Genomic DNA, 22,983 nt, shown 5'->3' on the forward strand with positions numbered 1-22,983 from the left:
AGTTCTGATATTTCCATTAAGTAATAGAAGTAGTTCTTATCCAGGGTGCAAGAAATTGACGGTGCGAGATAAGGTCGTATTTCAATCTTTAGTTAGCTATGAGTTGTGTGTGTGTGTGTGTGTGTTTTCCAGTGAGCAAAAGGGAAACGGGAAAATACGGCAATTATGCAGTTTACAAGGTCATTTAAATAACAAACGTTTCGGGCCTTTTGCTTTTCATGAATGCCTTTCATGGCCCGAATATGAATTACATCAGTACTAAACAGATCCATTAATGTTCTGAAAATATTGAAAAAAAAAAAAAAAAGATAGATTTTCAAGTGTTATGACATTTGTATAACGTAAGATTGCTTTTATTTGAAAAGTAAATTATAGGGAACAGTAACACACTGCACTAAATAAATATTTATAATAGTTTTATCATTCTACGATCTGAGTTCATATCCGTTCAAGGTCGACAGTACCCTTGGACAAAAATATATCACTTATATACTGTAGTTAGGTTCAATCGATTACAACCGATTCAAAAATATTTGGCAGTCAAATCGAGTTAAATCAATTGTCATAATTTCTCCAAATAATTAAAAGACGAAATTTAATTATGTGTATATATGTGTGTATATTCTTTGTTAGTCTGCTTCTTTCTATGAAATATTTTGCTAAATAGAATACGCCAGACATAATTGTCTCTTTAGATTAAAATGTTTAAGTTTATGATATATTTGCAACAAACATTTAATTCATATTTAAAATTCCTGTCACTTTGTTTTTCTATTCAGTTTCCAGATACTTTTTTTTTCCCTCGACCTTTGTCACTGAATGATGCGGCAACAATAAATAGCGCCCACTTTGTCTTTTTGCACACACCCTAAAATGGAGGTAAAGTGATATGTTAGTGTGCACATGAAAGAAGCACATTTATCATCGGTATCTTAGTTTATAGTAGGCTAGATACTTATGAAGTATGCGAAACGCCTTCAGTCTTTGTGTTATAAGGATTATACTTCAAGTGGTCATAGGGTGGCAGACTTCAAAGACAAGACGTTCAGTGCAGATTTCGATGATATATGAGTCACTCTATTCGGAAGTTGTACACTCCTTTTCATTTTATAGCTACACTAAGTGACATGGCTATGCTGTGAATAAACTGAGAGCAAAAACAAAGCGTAAACATTTTAAGGTTCATTAGCTTCTGACGCATCCGCTATACAAAACAGGAGAATCTATTGATCTAGAAACTCCAGGGACAATAGAAATGTGGCATGGAAAGGACTACTGTCAGAAGCGAGAAAATAGCCAATTGCTTTTGAAGAATATTTCCATGAAACCACACGTGATGTGGTTTCAGCATTTACTCAAGTATTTTTGCTTTATATTTTCGATTATTTAGCATGTAACGATACATTATTTTTACCATAAATCAAAATTATGTAGATTTGTACTATTAAATATTTTATTGATTAACATTTCTTCATACGAAACACAGACTGTTATTAAAATAACAAAATACAAGAGTAAAAATAAAAACAATTATAATAAACATGTTAATCTTGTTACTGTCTAACTTTTTTTTTTGTTTTTTTTTTTGTTTCCCTGGTTTTCTATCCTTTCCGTTTTCTCTTTTCTTTTGTTCTTTCATTTCTTTTTAGTGTATGTGTGTGTGTGTGTGTGTGTGTGTGTGTGTGTGTGTGTGTGTGTGTGTGTGTGTGTGTGTGTGTGTGTGTGTGTGTGTGTGTGCACGCGCGCGCGCGCCGCGTGTGTATAGAGTGGAAACATAATCACGGATAACGTTATTGATATCAAACGTTTATAGCTATGAAAATTAGTGGATCCTCAAACATGCTCTGGATATCATTACATCCTCTGCTTAATGTTATCAACCATGTATCACTATATAAAAGACTCCATGCCAGGGTGATCATAATAAGCTGCTTTCGTTGTCTGCCTAAATACACACAAACATGTGCATGCGCGCGCACGCGTGCTCTTGATGGGAATTTCGGAGCTTATTTTAACCGACCACCTACTCTATAAGCAGGATTGTAAAGTATAGTTTCTTTCTTTCTTTCTTTCTTTCTTTCTTTCTTTCTTTTTTTTTTTGTTTTTCTTTTTTGTCAGTCTTTGTGTAACCATTCGTCCTTTAAATATTTCGATTTTATACATTTTTAAAGTTCCGGATATCATGATTATTTGTGGCATATGAATTATGGAGCTGCATTCTTTTTCCAAGAATCCTATTCCCGCTATTCTTTGATCAAGAAGGTTTGTGCACAAATATTCAGCCGGGTTGCTCCACAAATAATGAGTTGTGAATGTGGCAGTTTTGGTTTGGAAGTTTTCGCTTTTGCAAATTCTTCTCCTCAATGATTTATAAATATCACACAAGGCCAAGTAAGCAACTGATTTCTATAACAAGGCATGTCTTCATTCTGTTATTCCGAACAACAGTATGAAATCGGACGTGTCTAAATTCGGCGAGTATTTTTATTTTTAAGTTGCACCAATATTCTTTTCATCCATCGGTCTCATTCTATTCACCTTTATATGTCACTTTTTCTTTTCGTGTTATTTACCAGATTGTTCTGTCGACCGCATCATGTCCCATTGAAAAGTAATATCTACTGACATACTGTCATGGTTGGCAACGATGCATTTGAGGCTTTTTGTTTTCTACATTTGTTAGGAGTTGATGATTTTTGTGTTTTCTATATTAGATGCTTGGAGGAGACGTTTTGGTCTCCTTCAAAATAGACTTCAAAATAAGATGTGAGAGTTTATAGTCAGGGTACCAGAGGTGTAAGTCACGCATGAATTCACCATAAATGTCCTCTTTCTCCTGGACTTTTAATGGTACATTCACATCCACTGGGCAGCTGACCTCTGCAACAATGCATGACTTTTGTTCCCTGTCCCACAGAACAGTATCAGACCTGCTATGTTTGCACCGAATTGATGCTTTTAAAGGTGTGAATACCATTGTTTCTTGCTCTTAAAGATGTCAATACCTGCCCGTTCTGACATGCCTTTGAGGTATACACCAGGACAATCCTTCGGCGGATAGCATTGTAAATAGTCTATGCAGCTATACCATGCCTCGAGGGGCAGGTAGTATCTTGTAGACATTTTGGGGCAGCTGCTGACGATGTGAGTGATGTCTTCCACACTGATAAAGCGTAGCCGACATTTTTTTTTAATCAGAAAGTGGAAGTTAGGTGGTATCTTTATCCCACTTGTATATCAGGTATTTAGTAGCTATTTCTTGTTCCAGGATGGCGAAGGCATTTCATTTTAGGTGGGATATAATACACATATCGTAGGTCCAGAAGAGGTTGCTCTTCCTGTCAATGCAGTTGTTAGCCTCTAGTTTACAGGATATGTAACTATACATTGCTTTTTGCTGGTATGATGCCTACTTCTCCAACTTTCTGTTTAGGTAGGCCAATCTAGCCTTTTTTGGGGTCACACGAGACAGTTGTATTCTCAGAGTACCTAACTGCACAATAGTTCTTCTCCAAGTCTGAAAATGTTATTGCTCTCAATTTTGAGTATGCATGGAATGTACTCATTTCTGTCTTTACTGTTCAGCGGGTGTTGTCTGAGTGAGCCATTGTGACGTTCAAAGGCTGTTTGGACAGACCTTATGCTTCTACCACCATCACATCGTCTTAATTAACTTCTATCGGTGTCACTGTTAATACGGAATTGCCAGTGGTGCTCAGTACCATTCTGGTTTTGATGACTAGGCTGCGTATCTCATCGAGAATCCAGTTCAATATCCTAAATGTTCGTACTGGCACCGGCACTGCGAAAATATTGAGATATGGTCATTTTAAGTGCAGACAGCTCTGAGTTCCATACTTTCCGGAGTTTAAAGGTGTACTCTTTTGTTATTCTGCCTTTAGTCACAGCACCAACGTATGAAACATTCTCATCGATTCCGAGATACTTGTAGCTTTCACCATTAGAGATAGTGGTGATAGACAAGCCTTTGATATACAAGTTCTCTGCCTGGTTTACAATCTTTCCTCGGTTGACTATCATGTATGAGCATTTGTCTTGCCCAAACTCTATTCTTATATCTCGTGAGACTTAAGAGACCAGTTCTAACTGTCTCTTGATGTCGATCATATTACCAGAATATAACTTTAGGTCATCAACAAAAAATGTGTAGGTGACATCAATTTTATTCCTTTCGACATGTAGCTTTGGCATTTTGTTAACAGAGCTGACAAGGGATACACTGACAATACAGACAACATTACAGATAAAATATCAGCCAGGAATATGCCTGTTGATAACGTAATTATGTTTGTAACAATAGGTGTTGCTTTACTAGTTTTCAGAGTTAACTGTTGGAACCATGATGTGGTCAGTCCTTCAAGCAGCTGGTACTTTGGAAGGGTGTAGCGATTCTATCATCGATGAGTGAGACACAAAGTCGAACGCCTTCTTGTAGTTTAGCCATATTGTTAAGAGATTACGGCGAAGTTGCTTGACTTCCCAAAGAACAGCTTTGTTGAGGAAGAACTGTTCAGAACAGCCTCCATTTCTTTCGTGCTGCCTGTTGATCAGTTATCACACCATTTGTTTGGCTTTGGTCATTGGAGAAACATATTCCGAAAACCCGTATACAGTGTGTACATAACATTCAAGCAAGCTATGGGCCTATAGTTTTCGTCTCTTTGTTCTTGGATGTAACAGTTGTCCGTGCAACTGTCAATCTGGTATATTTAACTCAGCATTTATTGCTTTTGGGCTTCAATTTTTTAAACAAAGATGTGAGATTTCCCTAAAGAACGTTAGCTTTTTGTACCAGTGGCCTCGACAGTTACATAATACTCGTCAGGAGTGTTTCACTGGTGATGTTATATGTTTTAGGAGAGGGATTAACACAATTCTCCCTTCGCGATTGTATGTATGTATGTATGTATTCGTGCGTGTGTGTGGGCGAAGTAAGGCCAAATGGTTAAGTTCACTACGCAGCCACGAAGTTTCGGGTTCGATTTCATTGCGTCGCATCTAGCGCAAATGTCGTTTTATATAACCCCGGGTTGACCTGTACCCTGTAACTGAAGTTTGATAAACGAACACTGTAAAAAATGACCTTGAGGAGTCGCTAAAGTCCAAAAAGCACAACCTGGTTACACATTGGAGAAGTTTTAATAAGCTATTTAAATCTCAGAGAACTTCTGCAAAATATTCATGACTCTGCCTCATTCAACGATCTCAGCATGGTCTTGTGTTCACCTCATATGTCTACATAATGCATCGCAGGACGCTTGCCAGTGAAGATGCCTCTTGGCAAAATGCTGCAGACCGAAACAACACATTGTAAACATAGATAGATAGGTAGGTAGGTAGGTAGGTAGGTAGGTACAGGTTGGTCCCAAAACTTGTATACACTTTTTGAGAGCTAATGACTCACTTAATTTTCATTTCTTTTTTAAATTTAACTTGTTAGAAATATTGAAGGGACATAGAATAAGCTGTGAACAAAGGAATCGTAACTAAAGAGTTGCTGAAACGCGACTTACCATCATTCGGATTAGAGATAAATTAGAAGCGGATGGAACTTTTCAGAATGTTCACAAGGAAGGTTCCAGAAGACTGCGGACATCGACGAGTGATACAAACCCAAAAAGGTTACTAGAAACTTCTTGCCAGAGTTCAAGAAATCTGTGCGACAAGCGAGAAGTAAAATAGGAATTTAAAAGTCAAGCGTCCGTCGCATTTTAAAGCGCTCTCATTGGAATAATTGCATTCGGAGAATAGTTCATACTGTCAATGAAGATGACCTGAACCGAAGGGTGATAGTTTGCGATTGGTATTGGCAAAATACGCAAACGATACACGTATTCCAAGAAAGATCGTTAGGAATGAGGAGGCGACATTTAAAGGAATGGCTCAGAGAGACGGAGAGACGGAGAATCCGCATATCACGGATTTACATCCTGTTAACTCACCAGGGGTTAAAGGATAGGGAAGATTATTATCAAAAGAATTCATTGGACCATTCTGTTTTGATGGTAACACAAACACACACGCACACATACATACGTACATACATACGTACATGTATACATGCGCACATACATGCATACATACATGCATACATACATACATACATAATGACGTGGAAACAAGACTGATTAAAGACTAATATCGAGTGATATAATGTTCTGGATGCTGAAATATGACAAATCGATACTCGTAGTTTCTCGTTGGCCATTTTGGGACGATCAAGAAAAATGTGACGTTTTTAGGAAAAAATATGATGAAAATATTCGTATATTCAGAAAATTTTTAGACAATAATACTGAAATACTTTAGTTTACCTGGTTGGAAATGCAAACAGTTTGGTAGGTAGAGTGAAAAATGCATACCTGTGCGTAAGCATGCCGTAGAGTGTTATATCAATAAATAATTGGGTATGGTGCGGGAGTGTGCGTGCGCGCGCGCATGCATGCATGTGTGAATACGTGCATGCAAGCTTGTGTGCGTACGTGCGTGCATGCTTGTGTGTATGTGTGTGTGTGCATGCATGTGTGCGTACGTGCGTGCTTGTGTGTGTGTGTGTGTGTGTGTGTGTGTGTGTTCAACAATTTTATATAGATTCCTTTTGTCGACTTGTAACATTTGCTATTGTTGCAATAAATACCAACACAATAAAACGGTTCCAAGCTGCTAACTTTCACCTCCTCACAAACTCTAATTAGATTAAGGGCGCTACTAATGACAACTTGCAAATGATGAATGTTTGTAGCAAGTGTAACTAAGTGTAAGGGAGGTAACTTCCTCAAAATTTTTACCCTTTAGGGTAAGTTATCTTTCTTCTTTACATATTTAGCACTGGGTGTCAACATTTCATAAATGTAAATACTGCATGTAAAATTTTAACTTGGAGTCAAACATGTAATTATTAATATAGTAAACTCGGCTTAGTTCATTTTTCACTTTTATACACAATCTTCTGCTTCTTGATTTGAAAATGTCAGGTTACTCCCCACCCCAGCTTGATAAAATATCAATGATATATAGGTCGATTCCAGCAATTAAATATGTCTATCATAGAATCAGCTGTCTATACATCTGCAGGGTGATAACTGGAACAGAATCAACTGTGAATCGCTACAATAATAACTAGAGTAGAATCAGTTAACTCTAAACTCTACAGTGACAACTGTTGTAGATTCGACTGTCTATCTACACAGTGATAATTGAAAAATATTGAATAATTATGAACATAAAACCAAGACAATAAGAGATAAACTCCGGACAAACTAATATGGCTGTCCAGCTTTAGTTGTTAAAGCCCAACCAGGTGATATACTACATTACAAGTGAAAAGTGGTGTCTGAGCAATCTCCACTTTCCATATCACTTTTCTCACTCGTCAGGATAATAGCAACAAAATAACTTCCACTATACATACATACATACATATGTATGTATATGTATATGTATATATATATATAATATTTAAAACAGCTTGAATCAAACTGTCAAATAATACATGTAACTCCAACTAAATGTGTCAAATACCTTTTTCTTTCATTTGCTCACTCACTCATATATATATATATATAGAGAGAGAGAGAGAGAGAGAGAGAGATAGAGAGAGAGAGAGAGAGAGAGAGAGAGAGACAGACAGACAGACAGACAGACAGACAGACAGACAGACAGAGACAGAGACAGACGGAGACAGAGAGAGAAAGATACTATTATTTATATATTATAATATTCTATATCATACATACATACATACATACATATATAGCTAGATAGATTGATTTGGCTGCTATTTCTTGTAGATTGAGCACCCACGGAGAAGCACCTTAAAAATTAATTTAATCGGAGATGGAATGAAATTGGTTTACTACGAATTATCTCCCTTGGATAAAATTCAGCAACGATAAGCTCCCTTAGTTATTGTTTTTCTGTTGGTTTTTGTAAATGTTTGGTGGGTTTGGTATGAGAAGCAGAAGTTATTTATCTATTTATCAATTTTCTGTTACTCTTTGATATTTCTAGATATTTCATTGAATGGTCTGTGGTAATATGTAGGGCACTGCTTTAAAGGGTTCAGTGAATTAAATAGGCCCGAGCCCTTCTCCTGAAGCCTGGGGCTTATTCTTTATTCACCTTTTACGCAGGTACAATGAAGGTACAAACACCGCTGTCAAGTGACACGCACACACACACACACGCGCACAGAGAGAGAGAGAGAGAGAGAGAGAGAGAGAGAGAGAGAGAGAGACAGTAAGAGTGAGAGATTAATAATGAGGGTTCTAATGGAGGTGGCAAAATGAGTTGTACCTGTAATTCAAATGACCGATCTTTACACATTCTGTGCCACGCTGAATCTCCCCGAGAACTACATTTGTGGAGTGTTCAACTACTTGCACAAGAACGTCACGAGCAGGCTGTTCCGTGGTACACTCGTCGTCGTCACCAACGGAATGCCAGTTATATATATACATGGATGGGGGGCAGTCAAACGAATGCATGCAATCCGAAACTTCGAAGACACTGTCAACATTTTTTTATGACAGTTTAATTAAACGTATTCCGCGAGTTTAATGTTAGATTAATTCTATATATATGAATTGATAGAGGAGGTTATAAATAATGTAACCATAGCAAGCAATTGCGAGAGCCTTAAGGAGCTTTCCCTAAAAAAACTCTAAGGCAAACAATTAATCGAAGCGGACAGTGAAACATTCAGACCATTAACTAAAAAGAGACTGACCTTCATCTTTTTTCTCCAATAGATATGGCTGTAATCAGAGTGGGAGATGTAATTGGACGTAGTCAGGAGGGTCACTTTAAGCATATACATTGTACTCATTGGCGAGACCAGGATCTCTGGAATGCACACACTCGAGCCAATTTTGGATGACTCTGTGGTATATTAATCTTCTAGTGGTCGGCATTAGACGGTTGGGTGGCGGTGTTATTCATGGAGTCATTAGATATTAAAATAGGGGCAGTGGAAATAGACGGAAAGTCAATAGTCCTGGTTTTGAGCAGTAGTGAAAGAGATGCAATAACACGCATTCAGGTTACGGTACTTGCAGAGATTCGTGAACAGAACGAACGAATGTCAAGGCCGCAGTAGAGGCCTAATCGATCTTTTTCATGTTTCACTTGAAAAGGAAGACTAGGATAGAATGTGTGATATTGTCCTCATGTTAACTGGTGACAGAAGAGTGCTACATATGAAGTGGCGACCCGAGAATGACGACTGGGGATGGTTCTTATGCTCGATATTCAAGATGGTCTTAGATAATGGGTTTCCTGGAGTGGTTCCTCTGTCGGGAGGGCATCATCATATTGTTAGTTTAACATTTATATGTATTTGTCTTAATTGATTTTTCTATCAAGATCACCAGACTTTATGCTTGCCTTTGACGTTAACCAATAATCCGTCGCCCTTGTGGCAAAGAAAATAAATCATCATCATCATCGTAATCATTTATGTCATTGGATCACTGCACTGTATATCGCCAACTACTCGGTGCTTAGGGTGTTTGGTCACCTATCGGAATCATTCAGCATCATATACACGATCTGTGAAGGCGACCCTGCTGCACATATTAGCTCTTGAGCCATTAATGAGTACATTAAGAGCATCCTGCGAGAACCAGTCCATGTCGGCTGATGATGAGCACGTATGTGCTGAGATTACATCTTTAACAATTCCTTGACAGTGAACGGTTTTGTGGTCGCTCTTTATCAGATACGTTTTCTTGCAGCTCGTCTCTTGGCCTGAGCTGCAATTTGGGGTCAAGCAAAGACCCAAACAGTGCGCGTAACACTTAGTGTGATGTCAAACGCTCATTGTCCTCTACAGTCAAATCCACTTTAGCATTCTGTTGATGGCTAGTGGAAGGGAAAAGGACGGTATTCTTGGGTAAATTCTTGGCGATAGATTTCAACTGGCTGGTATGTTTCGGAGGACATTCGAATTTTCAGAGGGTTTTGCTCGTTTGAGATGAAGTCAAGACACGGAAGTGGTGTCAGCTGGGACTCCCCAAGATGCGTGCCGATCGACGAAACCGTTCTGTACACTCCACCCCAGCCTACGTAGTTCTACAAGGCATTGTTCACTTGTAGAACTATGTAGAAGACCATCTGTCACGTGTGGTGCGGATCCTGCTATCATATGATTCCTCTAGTCATCCTTCTTTGGGTGGTGAAGACTGGCAGTCTTTATCTGACTGGTGTCTTTGATGGAAGAGGTTGTGATAGGGAGCAGATTGAAAGGGATGAAGACAGATGTTTTCCTCTTTAACCAAACTTTCAACAACTTTTACAAGTTTGACTTCAAAAACAAAATGAAAGTGAGGGCGAAGAGGGAAATTCTGCTTTACGGTGAATTTGCTGGAAAGTGAATGAGAATAACGAGTATGATCTGAATGAATGCTCTGAGCATTTGCCTGAAGATTTGAAGGAGGAAATATGCCTTTAGTGATGAAGGAGGCGTCTTGTAGAGTTTCCACAAGTAGCCCTCTATGGTCTCCCTAATTTTTCCTGGTTCAATTTTTTTCCCGTTAACTTCTCGACGCCCATTTATGCACCACTCGCTAATGTCGATGATTTTGTCAACTCATAGTGGTTAATAAAGGCCGTGTGTCTATAGTAGAAAGGGTTATTATTAATATTAAGTCAAGTACTGGAGTCTCTTAAAATTGCTGACCTTTCGGCAAAATTAAAAATTATAATAATTACTGTTATCACCATCATCATCATCATCATTAATCTTAAATCTGATATATTTTTTTATACGAGATCTGATCAATAAATATCCAGACTGATGCCATAGAAACGAAGCTAAAACACGCCGAATGAAGCCGCTTGGCAAAGATTGATCCTGAACACTGTTAAGTTTTAATGTTCTAGCTCACTTCCGCTGTTTACAGCAGTGCTTGGAAGGAAGGTGTGTAGTGCGTGATCGTCGCATTGATCATGACAGAGAAAGTTGTCATGGCGACGCCTGCTCAGAGGCCAACACAAGGTTGCAGAAAGTGTATGGAAAGAGGTGTATGAGCCGCACACAAGTGTACGAGTGGTTCAGACGTTTCCCAGATGGCCGAAAAAAATGTCGATATTAACGAACGTTCCGGTAGACCCGCAACCAGCAGAACTGAGAAAAACATCATAGATGTGCGTGCAGCTGTGAAGGGAAATCGTCGAATCACCATCCGTGAATTATCAGAGAATGTGCAGATTAATTACGGTTCAGTTCAGTCCATTATCCCTGACGATTTGGGTATGAGACGCGTGTCTGCCAAGTTTGTGCCAAAACTGCTTTCAGCCGACCAAAAAGACACTCGGCTTTCAGTTGTACAAAATCTCTTTGAATGTGTCGAGAACAATGAAAACTGTTTCAAAACTTTGCGTAGGCCTCTGAGCAGGTATCGCCAAGCTTTTTGCAAAACTTGATGCAGATTCTCTGCTCAACTTTCTGCCATGGTGAATGCGACAATCACACGCTACGTAACTTCCTTCCAAGCACTGTTGTAAACAGAGAAAGTGAGCTAGAACGTTAAAATATGCATACACAGCAGAGTTCAAGATCAATCTGTGCCGAGCGGCTTTACTCTGCGTGCTTTAGCTTCGTTACTATAGCAACAGTCCGGATACTTATTGATCAGACCACGCATCCCTTTAAGTGGAATTCTATTCCAACTTATTTACACAACTTATTTCTCTTTCCTTTTCATTTAATGAAAAATGCAAATATAGCCACTTGTCGAGATAAATGTGATCAGAAGTATTTCAGGACTCGTGATTTGACAGCTTTTTGCTGCTTCTGACACTGTTAAAAAGAAGTATTTTTCTATTACGACGAAGAACACGTTCTCCCATCTGTAAACTCCACATTTTCTCTCGTCGTTGTCAGTCTTGCCTCTGACACTGAGTTTGTATATAAACAAGAGGAGCCGCTTCACAGAGCTGACCACGTAAATAATTAACTGCGTCAGTTGCAAGATCTAAATATGAAATACTAAGCGGCTGCTATTATCGAAATGAAAAATGAAATTTGATAAACTTGACAAACACATACACACACATATACGCACAAATACTCACACATACACACACATACATGTAAACATATCTGTGCGTGTGTGTGTGTGTGTGTGTGTGTGTGTGTGTGTGTGTGTGTGTGTGTGTGTGTGTGTGTATGTGTATATAAATGTGTGTGTATGTATGTATGTGTGTGTGTGCGTTTGTGTGTGTGTGCGTGTGTATGCAACGTGACAGAGCTTCAGTAACAAAGAGAGTACATCATTGCTGAGGTCATGGGAATGGCGACAAAAAGGTTCTGATGAACCAAATGGTGATTGGTCGAGCGATTAACAAATCAATCGTTTAATTAGTTTGTTAGTTAACTAATAATAAAGAGAAGTGGAATTGAAGCAGTGCTCGAAGATACCACATCACATGCGCACGCACACACACACACACACACACACACACACACATACAGGTGTGAGTGTATGCATATGCATGTATATGTGCATATATATGTATATATTTAAATTTGCTGAATAAGTTATGGATTTAGAGAATCGGGTGGCTACCACAGAAAGTTCTCCTTACGGACACGGCTAACAGTCGACATTGTGATCCAATACAGAGAAGTATAATGCAGTGTGTCTGTACAGCTGAAATCCAGAAAACCCGATCCCTTGAGGCGTAGAAAAACCATAAGATGTCAGGTTGTATTAGAAATGACATAAAAATCATTTATATATAGAAAACACACACACACACACAATATATATATATATTCTTTTACTAGTGTCAGTCATTTGACTGCGACTATGCTGGGGCGCCGCGTTTAGTCGAACAAATCGAACAAATCGACCTCAGGACTTATTTTTTGTAAACCTAGTATTTATTCTATCGGTCTATTTTGCGGAATCGCTAGGTTACAGGCACGTAAGCACACCAAAATCAGTTGTAAAGCGATGGTGGGGGACAAACACACATACAAATACATACACACACACGCACACACACACACACACACACATATAGGACGGGCTTCTTTCTGTTTCCGTCTACCAAATTCACTTACAAGGCTTTGGTCGGCTCGAGGCTACAGTAGAAGAAACTTGACCAAGGTGCCACGCAGTGGGACTGAACCCAGAACCATGTAGTTGGGAAGCATGCATCCTACCACACAGCCACTCCTGATATATGAATGTTATTTTTTTTTATATATATATATAAATTATTTTTATGTCAAATTATATATAAAATTAATTTTTACCGAACTGCTAAATTACGGGGACGTAAACAAACCAACATCGGTTGTCAAGTGATGGAGGTGGGGACAGCACATACACACACACACACATGCACACATATATATATTCACTCCGGAGTGAATATCTGCAGTAATTGGACGCATTTGGTGTCTATTTTCAGCGCATAGGCATGGTAGCTTAAGTATAATTGTACCTATACAATTATCTATCTCTATATATGTATTTTACCTTAAAGATTGTTTTATATGCTGGCCACTGATAAAATTCATAAATTCTAATGATTTTATCTTTTAATTATGTTTATATATATATATATATATATATATATATATATATATATATATATATATATATATATAAATTCAATAATAGGACGAATTCTTTTACAAGAATTTATCAAGTAGCTAGCGTGAAAAAACCTCATAAGGGAAAAATTCATCATTTATTCCCGAAATATATATTTATATTTATATAAGGGCATTACTATATAATAACGCCTCACGCTATGAGGGACTCTAAGGTCAGACTACTATAAAAAAACACATTTTTACCTTGTGTTTTTTATAAATATATATATATATATATATATATATATATATATATATATATGAAGCTAGGTCTTAGTCTTTTAGACAAGATATCCCTTCTATATCTAAAAAGTATATTGAAGAACATAATTCACAAATGTTGGCGCACATATTTTTGATACCGTATATATACAATTGTAATTCATGTGATTGTGTTTACATATTTGTTATTTTTCTTTCTAATCTGCTGAATAAATCTTCCATGGTGGTGCGGTAACACTGGCGGACATAGCACCCCCCAACCCTTATAGTAATGGCTACAGAGACGTACATGCAGGAAAGGCAAACTACACGATGCGCATGCGTGGCTTCCCCAAAGTTACTGACCCATGTTTGAACACTGAATTATGCCGCTTCATATCGATGTTCTTGACTGTCTTTTCAATTTAGCAAGCCTGTCCAAGTTATGGTTGTGAATCCCTTATTAAATTTACGGATATACTACGAGTGCCTTTCTACAACGGCCTACATTTGGTGCATAAATAACAGCAAAATGAAATTATAATTATTACTAAGTATATAAAAAGAAATACACAAAAACATATAAATTTATGATGGGTTTCGCTCAACCATGTCCAACTTGGTTTGCAACATATAAATAAACATTGGGGGGGGGGGAATCTCTTAAAATCAATCAATCGATCTATCAAGTTATCGGTTTTGTTCTTGATAGAAATGTCTTCGGATTTCTTTGTGAACCCCATCAGTTGCTATCATGTCTTTTTTATATGCTTCTAGACCTTCGTTCCCTTTTCTTTTGTTACTAACCCCTCTCAGTGACCCCCTTCTCGCTAGGAACCATGGGTAAACAATCACTCCTTTCCCAAAACACATACATATGTTGTAGAGACACACACACACGTATGTAAACTCACACACGCACTCAACAAACAAATATACGGACACATTTATCAATATATATATGTATGTATATATATATATATATATATATATATATATATATATATATATATATATATATATATATATATATATATATATGTGTGTGTGTGTGTGTGTGTGTGTGCACGCACGTATGTATATGTATGTATGTATATATGTGTGTGCACGCATGTATGTATATGTATGTATATATATACATTCGCCATATTGAACCGCTGAACCCTACACGTTTTTTTTTTCCCTTCTCTATTTATTTCCTCTTATTCTTTCCTATCGAAGAACGTGGGTTCGATTCGTAAAAGACTTTTCCATTTTCCCCAGCGTCAAACGAATACACTTGCTTGTTGTCTTCATTTTTTTGTTTTTCTATAAATTTGAACTATATGATGGCTGAAATTGCGCTTGACCCTCTGGTCAATAACTGAAGGACAATCGGTGACCTTCTGTGTTTTCTGTTCGTCTGTGTATTTAGTATATGTTCGTATGTTTATTTACTATACGTTTTTTTTTTATTATATATACATATATATACAAGTATGTCATATTTTGTCGTCTTATTATCTAATCGTGAAAAAAATATATATATATATACATGTATACACACACACACACACACACACACACACACACACACACACACACACACACACACACACACACACACACATACATTGATATAATATATATTTGAGAACATATTTTTACACCGTGCAGATTTTCAGATTTCAATGTTTATGCTAATTCGAATAAGATCACTTTTCTAGGTTCCTCTAATTGTCCCCTACACCAACATTTTACTATGCCAATGTTTTGCAAATACCTAAATATTTTTACAAATATATTCGCCGGTCGACACATCCGTTTGAACCCTTAAATGCTTTAGGCAACACTTTTCTCCCATCCTAGATTAAGTAGAAACCACAAGTTTTGTTAGCAACAAATACAAGATAGTTGGTGAGTCACACAAAATTGAATCCTAAACAACAGCACGTAAATGCCATGCATCATGTCGGGAATCAATATTATCTTTGTAATTCTCTGGAGGAACGTCACTTCTGTTGATGGTTCTTTTCTTAATTTCTTATCACTTTTACTTCCATAATTACCTAACTGAATAATTCTCTACTGCAGTCTTAATTTATAATTCCCTGGTGAGTTTTTTAAAATTTTTTTTTTTTAATATTTTCATCAAGATTAATAATAAAGAAACAATGATGAAGAATCTTAAATAAAAGTAAAAATACTTCAAGAGAGACTGGCAGACAGGCTGACTGACAGGAAATGTAAGAGTTAGTAAAAGACACAGCAGACAATAGTCCCGGAACTAATGGACACAGAGTCCTTTTCAAAGTTTAAGGTCAATTTTCAAGTATGAATACAATTGGATGATTTAATTGCGCATCTCTGAAGGCAACTGGTGTATTGTGACTCACAAAGACATTAGTAACGACTGCACCAACTGCCTCGTGTAAACAACAACAGCAGTTGCTATTCTAACGACTTTTACACATAGATTCCTGCCAGTTATCCGTTATTAATTCTGCGTTATTTGTTGCTTTTTTCATTTTTTATTTTTTATATTCATTCCCAATAATCAATAGCCATAAGTTATTGGCTGATCTAGACGAAGGAATTTGGCGCCAGTCTGTTTCCAGCCAATAATTATTAAAATTATGCAGTAGATCGTACATGGTGTAGCGTCGTTATCAACATTAGAGAACATTTTATTGTTTAAGAATACATCAGAAAGCGCTTAGAAGAAATAAAAAAATAAATAAATATAACCAGAGATAAAGTTTGAGAGGAAAAAAAGGAATTAAACAAGTAACTACTGATAATGTTATGTGAAATGTCATAAACAGATGAATAGTATTTGTAAAATTGTTAATATATATATAAAACTTGTGAATATATTTATAAGGGTTAAGTTTAACATCTTAAAGTTACATGATGACCTTAAATTTCCAGACGCCAAAAGCAGGTCTAAGTATAAATGCTATGTCTGAAGAATATATGGCTAATTAGCTGTATTTTACATGAACATGAACACAAATGCCCACTCAATAAATGAAATATTGCTATTAACTTTGCAATTTTCTCATCACCATTCTCCAAAATATATGTCTCAACCTGAGTATTCGATATTGATACACTACACACTAAATTTAAGTTGTTTAGAAAGATGTGGCTATAATCTTTTGTGCTTAGAAAAAAATAGTTCACTCCTTCAACTAACAAACTGTTATTTGTATAAATTATGACCAATAATCAAGAACTAAAGATAAACTCTTTGCGAGTCGAGAGTGCGACATGGATCTTCGATCTGGCAAATCAGTGATGTACCTCGAGACAACATCTTTTGAGCTTGAATACAAAAAATCTCAGTGGAATTCATACATTTTCAATGTTTTTAAAGCAAATATCCCAACTTTTATTATTCGAATTGTAGCAGAAAATAGTCCTGTTACTTACTGGCACAAGACTCCCCCCTTTCAGTACCGAGTGATTTTCTGTTATTAAATATCAAATTTTTCTCTGTAGTGTGTGATTATTGCCATCATCTCCTTATGTTTTTTTCTTAAATGTCTTCTAATCCTCTCAAACACTGCGTTATCTCCACGGCCTCAAGATCGAACACTTTCTTGATCAAACCCACCGGGGAGTTTGGGCTAAGTTGGATGATTTCTTTATGTCTCCTTTTCTCACGAACAACTTGATGTATTGATGAAAAGTCAACAGCGTTGGAGAGCATAAAGGTTAAAGTTGTAGATGAAAAATGTTGATATGGAGGACTGGAAAGCATCTGAATGTTGGGAAAGAGTTCCCTGTCAAACGATGATCCGCAGCGGCTATCAAAGTGCCGACATCACAACTGCCGTTCAATGCTCTGTGAACATTGTAAAGGCCATAAAGCGGGACATGGACAGCTGCAACAACAGAGACTACAAAGACATTATCAGCAGGAAGAGACGCAGCAGGTACTCTTTGTCCGCACACCGATATCCATCCAGTAACTTCAGGAACAGGGCTTGAGGCGTTGCTGCTGGAAGACCATATGGGTCGTAGCAGGATTCGATTCCCTGCCATATCAGCAGAAATGGTCAGAAATGATTCTCGGAGAATTCCTCCGATTTCCTCAGCCCTAATTTCTAATTTCTCCGATTGTAATCCCATGGATTGCTATGTGTGAAGCATAGTTGAGAAAGACACCGACCGCTTTGCCTGCAACATATGCCAAACTAGTGGCCAAGATCAAGGAGTTGTTCGAAGATCTCCCCAGGGACACAGTAAGGAACGCATGCCACAGGTACCGGGACCATCTTGAAGCCGTCGCCGAACTTAACGGTGGCTACTTTAACGAATGTTATCTCGCAATTATAATCCAGTTGGGATTTTTTACTTTTTTAAGAATATTTTATTTTGAATGGAATATTGTGGTCTCTTTTCGTTTTATGCAAATTTATCCCGAACGTGTGTGTGTGTGTGTGTGTGTGTGTGTGTGTGTGTGTGTGTGTGTGTGAGTGTGTGTGTGTGTGTGTGTGTGCGCGCGTGCGTACGTGCGTGCGTACGTGCGTGCGTACGTGCGTGCGTACGTGCGTGCGTACGTGCGTGCGTACGTGCGTGCGTACGTGCGTGCGTACGTGTGTGCATGAACTGGTAACGAGTTCGTATACACACACACACACACACACACACACACACACACACACGCACACACACACACGCACATATGTCGTGTTATTGCTAACCGGAAGAATAACGGGTCGAAACCAATTATTGCGACCACCGGAGCAACAGTTTTATTGATGAATATCAACGAGAGATCATAGAAGTATAATAAAAACACATACTTCTTATAGAATACATTTTACGCTACTATAAATATATTTACATAGATTCATTATCATTAGACTAAATATAGATGCATGGCAATTAGCAATCATGTAAATACAGATGCATGGCAATTAGCAATCACGTGTTGAAACAAGTGATGAAATAACATGATCGGGCATTGATACATAATAATTCCTTGAGATGATTGATGTAGAGAATACGAAAGCTCTGATGAATAATTAGAAATATACTGTTTAGGGAGAAGTAACAGTTAATACATGATCACGTGGAGTGTGAGTAAATGATATTTAAGAAAAACCACTTTAATTATGTGTAACTCTTCGAGAAATATGATTAACATATTTAATTAAGGCACTATCCTATAATCTTATTATTATTGATGGTGTGCACGAATGTTTTACATTCGGAATCATGTCCTTAATGTCTTTGATACAGGATCACATCCAGTTTCCCAAGCTATCGAAGACCTTTCTTACAATCCTTGCTGTTTTAAGTAGAGCAGACTTCTGAATGATTGCAACTCTCGTAGTTTCATCAATCTCAACAAGGGTCTGTTAAGTCTGTCAGTGATAGTACCTCGGTCACCAATGACAACTGAGGTTATTTACGTAGAAACCCTTCACATTCTTCGTATTTCCCAAATCTTGGTGTTTTCCTATTTTCTCCTGATCTTTAACCCACAGATACATTCATGCCTGCAGATATTGCCAAATCTATGATTATGCATTTTCCTCCTTCTTCCAGAACGATAAAACCTGGTCGCCTTGCACGATTCCATCCGCCTCCAATACACCTAGCCACTTGTAGCTGTTACCCCCATTCATTGCTCGGGTTGCTATCTCGTTTGGGAGTTTAATCCCTTCTTTCTTGGATATTTGACAAATAATCTTAAGGTGTCCATAAACAAGTTTATTTTCTCGCCACTGTTAAATTCGTAGTACGATTTAGCCTCCCTCAACATCAATGTAAGAGGAATAAGAGCAACCGCGAATAGCAGCTCTCCAGTTCAAACGTTAAAGTAATTTGAATACTGTCCGCTTCCTCAAAACACTCGTTGTGTCCTCCTCCTCTTCCTCCTCCCCCTTCCCTATTCCTCAATTGGGCTCATCATTATCCGCTTAAGCTGATTCTGTTGTAATTTAGGACTTAAGCTTTGAACCTTTGCATTTATTTGGAATGAAATTTCAATTTTGCACAGTTCTACCCCATCACTATAAATGATTATTTCAGGTTTTATCACGTATATAGTTAATTCTTTCTGACTCACATAAATGTCGATAACAATTAATAGATGCCATCGAGATTTGTGTAAATATAAGGTAGATGCAATAGCAGGGTTGCGGTCTACATAGCGTGTTAAACGATTAGCTGGAGTTGAAATATATATCTAATTCAGTGAGAGAAATGGGAGCGCACCAAAATCTATTTTGCTTCATCAGTCTACCATGTAATTTTAAATCCTGTTACGGTTGACTTCACCTTTCACACCTCCCAGCTCGATCAAATATATTCTAGTCACGAGAGAGGGTCATGGGATCTCGTTATGAAAGGTAATTTTTCCAAAATGTAGCTATGTTTAATTCACATTACCTGGACTACATTCCGACTGAAAAATATTTCTGCGGAGGACCATTTTGAATGGGGATCTTCTCAATGTGTTGTATAATACTATAACAACTACGATCAAAACTTCCAGTAACCTTCAGCGGGAAATAGGCAGACACTGTAAGCCCTCCTTTACACACATACACACACGCACACTCTCACACACACACACACACACACACAAACACGTGTACACACACACACACACACACACACACACACACACACACACACACACACTATATGAGTGTATCTGTGTTTGCATCTATATTAAATATATATGTATATATATATATATATATATATATGCATATATATATATATATATATATACATATATATATATACACACACACATGCATATATATGTATGTATGTGCGTGTATATGTGTATATATATATATATATATATATATATATATATGTGGTGGGTGTGTGTGCGTGTAGATATATAAATATATATGCCAGATTTATCGTTCGACCTGACGAAAGATAGGTCGCGTTCACCGCTACACATATCCGCTAGAGTATAATTATTTCATCGCCTTTTCATTTATTAATTTTGCAACTTTTATTTATTGTAAGTTTGTCATTCTGCATACACAATTCAGACACACTTTACTTATTCATCCTCACAGTTAATCACACGGACACACAACGCACGCGTACACAAAAACACACGCACGCGTACACAGACACACACACACACACACACACACACACACGTACACTCATTGTAAATATTCATGTGTGCGTGTGTGTGTAAATATGTATATATATATATATATATATATATATATATATATATATATATATATATATATATATGTATGCATACATCCATATGTGCATCTATATATATATATGTATGTATGTGTATGTATTAAACATGTATGTGCATATGTGCATATGTGCATTCATACCCTCAGCTAGAACTCAATATAAATTACATTTGTGTATGAATGCATATATATATAAATGCATGCTTTTGTATATCCCCCGTTTTATACACACACACACATATATACATAGGTATTTACTTACGCACACACACACACACACACACACACACACACACACACACAAGTACGTTGTCGTTGAAAGATGGAGAGACGAAGCACAAGCATTTTTTGTCAAATTTCTGAGGCAGCTCGTGTCGCAAAGCACGCGCTTGTTTCATCACAGCTGTGCACCTGTTGACTATGAAAGCCGTCCGTCGCCGATGTACTATTAATATTGCAATGACATTACTATTTGCAAAAGCTTACACAGGAACAGACTTTCAATCACATTAATAATATATTACATCTGTTATCAGGGATTCATTCTTACAGTAAAGCGAATAAGCTAAATGTGATAATGAAAACTAAAATGTGTCTAACCTCAACCTTTTGTTAATCTAATTACATTGTTAAATTGACGTCTTTTTCTAATTAAAGAAACAGTGAAATAATTTGATTCACTCTAACATATATACTCATATCCAAACAAATTTACCTATATAAATAAATGTATTTTAAGGTACCAGATATTAATCAATTTGGCAAAATATTGGTCAATACAATCCGAAAACTAATCCAATGACAACTCCTATTAAAAGAAAACGTGATTGAAGTCTATGATTTAATTATAATATGATGTCGGCAACTTTGTGGAAACTAAATACGTTCAACTGATTTATCATTGGTGCTCCCTGATTAAAGGCTAATATAACCAGGATTCACAAATATGGGAGACACAATCGAAAGGCTCACAAAGAATAACGGTCGATTTGCTCGACTAAAGGTGGTGCCCCAGCATGGCCGCAGACAAATGACTGAAACAAGTAAAAACATAAAGGAATATAGCTCGCATCATTAGACGGTGGCTGGAATCATGGATAGGAACTAAATAAAGCTGCTCTTCCATTATGCCGGACACCGTCTAATGATGCTGACTGCGGAGCCAGTTTTTCGGGGTCGCATCAAGTTGTACTGATTTAATGAAGGATAAATATAATAACAAGAACAATAATCCTGGGATGGAATTTATAGACATTTTAATGCATCGTTGCGCACATTATGGAAACGCGCGTAGCGATGCATTAAAATGTCTATAAATTCCATCCTAGGATTTATTGTCATTATATATATATATTGCTATTATATATATTTTGCATACATATGTGGTTATGTATATATATATATATATATATATATATATATATATATATATATATATATATATATATATATATATATATATACGTGTGTATGGTATGTGTGTGTGTGTGTGTGTGTTCTACAACTGTTTACAATGTTTTAAATCAAACATTAGCAAAGTAGACTGAAATCGCTCGAAACTGAGCAATAACAGAGGCAAAAAAAAATGTAGGTAGGTAGGTAGGTAGGTAGTAGTAGTAGTAGTAGTAGTAGTATCTTCGAGTGATACTTGGTAACAAAACTTGGTGACTGATATTTATATTGGACTCTGAAAGGATGAAAAGGCAAAGTTTTACCTCAGTTGGATTCGAACTTACAATGTAAAATAACGGAACTAAATCCTGCTGGTATTTTGCTGGGATAGGTTCTGATGAAAAATTGCAGAAAGTGGGGAGAATATATATATATATATATATATATATATATATATATATATATATATATAAATATATATATATATATATATATATATATATATATATATATATAAATATATATATATATATATATATATATATATATATATATATATATATATATATATATATA

The 22,983-nt window shown here is 36.8% G+C and overlaps 1 protein-coding gene across 6 annotated transcripts in view; it reads left to right on the top strand.

Moving 5' to 3' along the window:
• Positions 1-22,983, top strand: part of LOC106882622 (protein Wnt-9a) — a 278,778-nt gene that overhangs the window by 211,002 nt on the left and 44,793 nt on the right. The window lies entirely within an intron of this gene.

This window comes from Octopus bimaculoides, chromosome 23, assembly GCF_046866305.1.
Source record: "Octopus bimaculoides isolate indiv1 chromosome 23, ASM4686630v1, whole genome shotgun sequence".
Classification (NCBI taxonomy): Eukaryota; Metazoa; Mollusca; class Cephalopoda; order Octopoda; family Octopodidae; genus Octopus; species Octopus bimaculoides.